This window comes from Brassica napus, chromosome C8, assembly GCF_020379485.1.
Source record: "Brassica napus cultivar Da-Ae chromosome C8, Da-Ae, whole genome shotgun sequence".
NCBI lineage: Eukaryota > Viridiplantae > Streptophyta > Magnoliopsida > Brassicales > Brassicaceae > Brassica > Brassica napus.
The window spans coordinates 6,246,364-6,252,278 of record NC_063451.1 but is presented as its reverse complement, the minus strand read 5'-3'; the positions used below and the strand labels follow the sequence as shown (position 1 = coordinate 6,252,278).

General features: G+C 32.3%; 1 long non-coding RNA gene across 2 annotated transcripts; it reads left to right on the top strand.

Moving 5' to 3' along the window:
- The first annotated feature begins 697 nt into the window (after positions 1-697).
- Positions 698-2,595, top strand: LOC106399655. 2 transcript variants are annotated; one of them, XR_007327618.1, is made up of 5 exons: positions 698-998; positions 1,204-1,278; positions 1,384-1,515; positions 2,012-2,197; positions 2,311-2,595. It is a non-coding gene; the product is annotated as an uncharacterized LOC106399655 (long non-coding RNA). The 2 variants fall into 2 exon arrangements; XR_007327617.1 differs by having other exon boundaries at positions 1,384-2,197.
- The last annotated feature ends 3,320 nt before the right edge of the window (positions 2,596-5,915 follow it).

Sequence of the window (5,915 nt, the reverse complement as noted above, 5' to 3'; positions counted from 1 at the left end):
TACTCCAAGATACTCCTGAACCTGAAAACATACCTAATAGGATAGAATATATAATATATAGATAGTAAAACACTTATATACCATGGATGAAAATGGGTCAAATCCATGGTATATCATTAAGTTATTCTAATTAAATAAATGTAGAATGTATTTTAAATATTTATGTCAAGGATTCTAAAAATAACTATAAACATAGATCCACAACTGTGTAAAAATAAAATATATAGTCATATAGTCGAATAAAAGACACACGATATAAAATAATGTAATTGAATAAATAAAACTAGATAACTTCAAATTAAACAAATAAATCAACAATACTACACCATCAAAATTAAAACAAAACAAAATTTCAAATAAACAATCTTATTAATCGTAAGAAAAATTTTAGTTAATTGTAATAAGAATAAAACTGAATAAAGAATAACAATCAATAAAATAATGATTCATACTAATATAGAACAAAACATTTTAAAATAAAAAAAATTATTAAACAAAATCAAAAATATTTACTATAACTATTTATATTATTTTTAAATTATCATCCGCCCGTAGGACGGCCGACCCTAATATATATATCTATCTAGTTATATAAAATAGAGTTTGCTCTCTCCTGATGCTGTCACATAGGATTCCAGCTAGATAAGTAGACACTTCTTATTGCGACACGTGTCAATAGAGTTTGCTCTCTCCTGATGCTGTCACATAGGGTTCGTGTTTTACTTAGATCGTCAAGACCAGTTACGTTCTTCTTCCTTCTTTGACACCAAAGCGTGGTTCTGTAGCACCAACGATTCGTCTATGTGATCCCGACTCTTATATCCGCTCAGTCTGCATTGCGGCTGTCAGCGATCTCTTCTCAATGCACAGATCATAGTGGCGTTGTGTCTTGCAGCGGCGATTGATGCTGTGGAGGATCCGGTTCGGTTAAGGCATGTGTTTCTTTCTAGGCTGAAGAGAGGTGATGAATCAGAAGATGAACAGACCTGACTTTGTAGGTATCATAATTTTTCAAGATCTGTAATCGTATTATATTTTTTCTGGATTCGTAGTTCACTAAACAACTTACTAGATCATTGGCCCAGCGTTAATTGGAAAGGTGAGTGTTACCTTGATTTATGTTTAACGCTTCAAGTTTGCTCCTAAAGCTGTGTTTTTTCTCCCTCACATTCATGTGTTTTTTGTTGTTGTTGTTTCTTGCAGTATCCAACTCAGCATACTTTGATTGGTTGGTTCCCCTCTCATATTCATCATCAAATTGCTTTCTGCAGTCTCCAAGTAAGCTATGAACATCTTTCAAGAATAGTACGTTACTTTTACTTTGAAATTTTTTAATCCTTTGTATCAGAAAGTAGTTACTAATTTGCATCTTTTGTTTTCAAGTCAAATAGTCCTAAGGAGAAGAAGAGATACAGCCATAAACAAGCATTGGATATTGACGAGGCAAACACCGTCTCTATCACCATCAATCATCTGCCACCTCGAATCAGTTTAGGACTTTATTAGGATTCTGGAGTTAAGTTTTTGGTTAGACCATTTTTTTTTGTTGCTTGCTATGTGATACTTGATGTAATCTTTGCTTGAGACTGCTCCTACTTACGAATTATATGATTCCAGTCACTGTGATGTGTTTGCCTGAGTGTGTTAAACACGTCCTGTCTATTTCTATAGCAATGTGATACTTGAGAAGAAACGTTCTATGTTTTATGTTACTAAAGTGATCTTGAAGCTTTGTTTCTTTTCTTTATTTCAACCTTATATTTAAGTCTCTCTCTCTCTCTCTCTCTCTCTCTCTCTCTCTTGTTCTGCTCAGTTATTTTAGATGAATATAGCGTATGTATCCCTTCCTTCTTTATGCTTAGAGTGTTTTCATCTTTACTTGGGCAACTATCTGCAGTTTCATGTTAGAATATCTTTATACACCTTGGAGAGAATCCTTTTTGATTTGCTGTTTCCTTCAAAATGATAACATAACATTCTTCTATTTACTTCATTACTTGTGGTGTTACAGGCTCAGCTTCTTAAAGCTTGCGGCACAACACCAGCTACACCGACCTGGAAACTCCTCAACGTGAAAACAATTTACATCTTCCCAGTTTGATTCTTGGATCTCCAGTTACTCTGATGCAGTGTTTCACTTGGATGAGAAAACACCTGAAGCCTATGGAGAGGAGGTTTCAGAGCAAACTCCTAGCAGGTGAAGACGTGCCAGATGTTACTTTTCTCAGCTAGATTCTTACATAACTTAATAAGTTCTGAAGGTTTCATAGATCTTGAATTTACTCTTCTTCTTTTTTTTTCCAATATCAGTTGCATAACGTATTCCCAAAACAATGCAAAGATCTCCACTGGATTTAGCCATGCTGGTGAAGAAAGCTAAGGAAGCATTGGTGCTGCATTCAGGGATGGGGTGGATATAACCACCAAGTTGCCACTGACAGCAACGGGAAAGAGAAAGTCAGTGCGGTTTGAATGTGATTTTGATCAGTTTTACTTATATATAGGTTTGGGGTGTCATTATTATGGAAACGAAAGGGCGCAAGTAAGGATTTTAGTCATACATCATTTTTCTCATAAGTCCATTTTCCACACACCCTATGGGCTCTTATTAGCGGAGGTTCTATTCGTTCTGTTCGCTACACACCATCCAAAATGAACCTAGAATTTATTTATATATGCTGAATTATCATCTAAAAAAAAGTTTGACGATAATTTCGTTTGATAAAATATGTGTAGTACAGTGGTTATTAAAATATGAATTTTGTATATATTGTAACATATGTATAACGTTTGATTTAAAAATATTCAATAGATACATAGTAGGGCAATTTTTTAAAATAGCTATTTTTTAAGTTTTTGTCACAAAAATAGCATTCAAAAAATAAAATGACCAAAATAGATTTTTTTTTTATTTTGAAACTTTAAATATTTATTTTTTATTTTTTTTTAAATTTGAAATTCTATCTCCAAAACTCCACTTCTTGACTTTAAACCTTAAATCTAGATTATTAATCCTTGGATATAAGTGCATATTTAATTTTTAATAAAACTTATTTTGGTCATTTTCCTACTTGAAGTTTATTTTTGTGAAAATAAAATGAAAAGGCTATTCAAGGAAATTTTTCATAAAAAAACCACGTAAAACTTCAACATATATAATATATTATACGCAACCACTTCTAAACACAAACATTAAAATAAATTTTAATAAATTTAATCTACATAATCTCTCCACACCTAAAGATTTTTAACAGCTATAAAAATTCCAATACATTTCTGTTGCAAATGCTAACACAAAACACATGCAATCAAAATACACAATAAAATTTTCATACAAATCACACCTAAGTTATATTCTGTGCGAAGCGCGGATCGATCCTAGAACGTTTATAGTTGGTTCAACCATGAACCGGTCAAGTAGTCTGATTGGATCCATGCTAGGTAAAGTTTACTGTTTTACATAATTAAAAAATATATTTCAAAGAGAGTAAGAAATAAAATAAATATTAAAAATAAATATATTTCAAAGAGAGTAAGAAATAAAATAAATATTAAAAATATATAAAACATAAAAAAACTTATATGTTAAATCTCAACCGCAATTCTGAATAATACCACTACCAGTATTGAAAAATGTAAAATAATGACATAATAAAATGTTTTTATTTAGATAAACATATGTTTTTTAATAAAATTAACAAAACTAAATAATAAATAAATTTTAAAATTATTTATACATTATTAAAATAAATAAACATATATTTTTATAGCATAATTATTATTTTTAAGAGAAAGTAAAATATTTTTTATTTATTAATTATTAGTTATATTCAAAATTGTTAACATAATGAAAAGTTATTAGTTATATTTAAAATTGTAAAGACTTTTAAAATATATTAGAAATATGCATCGATGTAAGAAAAGTAAAATATAGTTTCATTTATACAATTTCAATAAACCTATTAAAAAAGTTAGTCAACAAAAAAAAGGAAGCTGAAAATTAACACAAAAACTACATAAATAATATTAATGATTAATATATATATTATTAAACTAAACATTTAAAAATTTAAACAAATATTAAAAAGTATAATAAAAGTCCCGCCCGTAGGGCGGGCCGACCCTAGTATACTATATTATGATTATAAATGGAATAATATATTACACAAAACTAATGTTTATCTTTTCCAATTCAATCAATTATCTGACTATATATCTTCTTAAACTCATAAACTGACAAATGCACTATTTGTTCAAAATGGGGACACTTGAACAAGGCTTGCAAAGCTAAGATTAAGTTACTCACGAGAACAGATACAGTTGTGGTGGAGAAAGATACTACAGAGAATAATGAAGTTCGGGTTGTGGAGGAAACAGACGCAGTTGTGGTGGAGAACGGTGCATTGAGTAGTGATGCTAGCAGTGGGAAAGGCATTACACCAGAGAAACAAACTGAAAATGTGAAGAATGTAGAAGCAGGAAAAACTGTAGAGTGGAACAATCGAGATGAGACTCTTGCCCCAACTACTAATGACTTGGTGGAAAAGATAAAAGAGAAAGAAGATATAGAAGAGGAAGAAGATAAGTGGTTGGATGTCTCACCAACTAAACAATGAAGATCAGGGAGTAAATCCTTATCTTCACCAGAGATGGTGGTTTCACCATCAAGATTTGCAGTGTTAACAGATGAGGAAAACAGAGAGGACCAAACAGAACCAATTGGAACTAACCTGAAAATTAACAAAGAGAAAGAAGAAGGAGAAATTTTAGAAGAATCCGCAGAGGCATCTATTGATAACTCAGAGGATGAAACTAAAGTAAGCGAATCACGCAACCACAAGGCAGAAGAACAAGTTAAGCAAGGTGAGAGAGCCCTTCGTTCAACTCTACATCGACTTACAAAAACTCAAATCAAGCAAGCTAAAGACACCGTGGCAACTAAGGAATCTATTCCTAATGCTACTGGTAGAAAACGTCCCTCCAAGAAGAAATAATGTCGGGATTCTTCTGGAATATCCGTGGTTTCAACAAACCAATTAAACATACGGTTGCCAAGAGATGGATTCATAATCAAGGGTTTCAATTTGGTGCTATATTGGAAACCCGTGTAAAGGAAGGAAAAAGCGAGAGGGTATTAAACTCAGCATTCAAGGATTGGTACATGATGTCAAATTATGAACATAATCCTTTGGGGAGAATATGGCTATTATGGAGGCAAGAAGTTCGGGTTACTCCGTTCTACAAGAGTGATCAACTGATCACAGTTTCAGTACAGTTGCAAGAGAATGCTGAAGAGTTTTCACTACAAGAAAACACATGCTTAACGACGAAATTTAACGAGGAAAAACAATCCTCGTAAATTTGCGTCGAGTTTACGAGGAATTTACGTGAAAAACTAAAGTCATCGTTATTTCCTCATAACGTAACGACAAAACTGTTTCGTCGTAAAGTGGATGTAACTTTATGAGTATTTTACGAGGAAAAACTATTTCCTCGTAAATACGACGTAAACTTTGCGTGTTATTTACGAGGAAATAGTTTACGTGTATTTAGCGAGGAAATTTTTGAATCCACCAACTTTATAGGTGTTACACGTTTTTTTTGCCCACCTAATAAATTTTCGTCGTAACTTCATAGGAAAATTACAACTACCAGATTCGAATTTTCCTATAAATATGGATGTTTGAACATCATTTTAAACACACCAACAACAAAAAACGTGAAAGAAAAAAAATGGCTGGCTCCCGGACTATTTACGAGTTGCGGAAGTGGATGTATATGCATAGAGATGCTAACAGGAGAGTGACGAAAGAATACCTTGCGGGTCTGGAGACATTTATGCATCTAGCAGATTCAACACCGCTCGCCCAAGAAAGTGGTAAGATGTTCTGTCCTTGTCGGAAATGCAACAATTC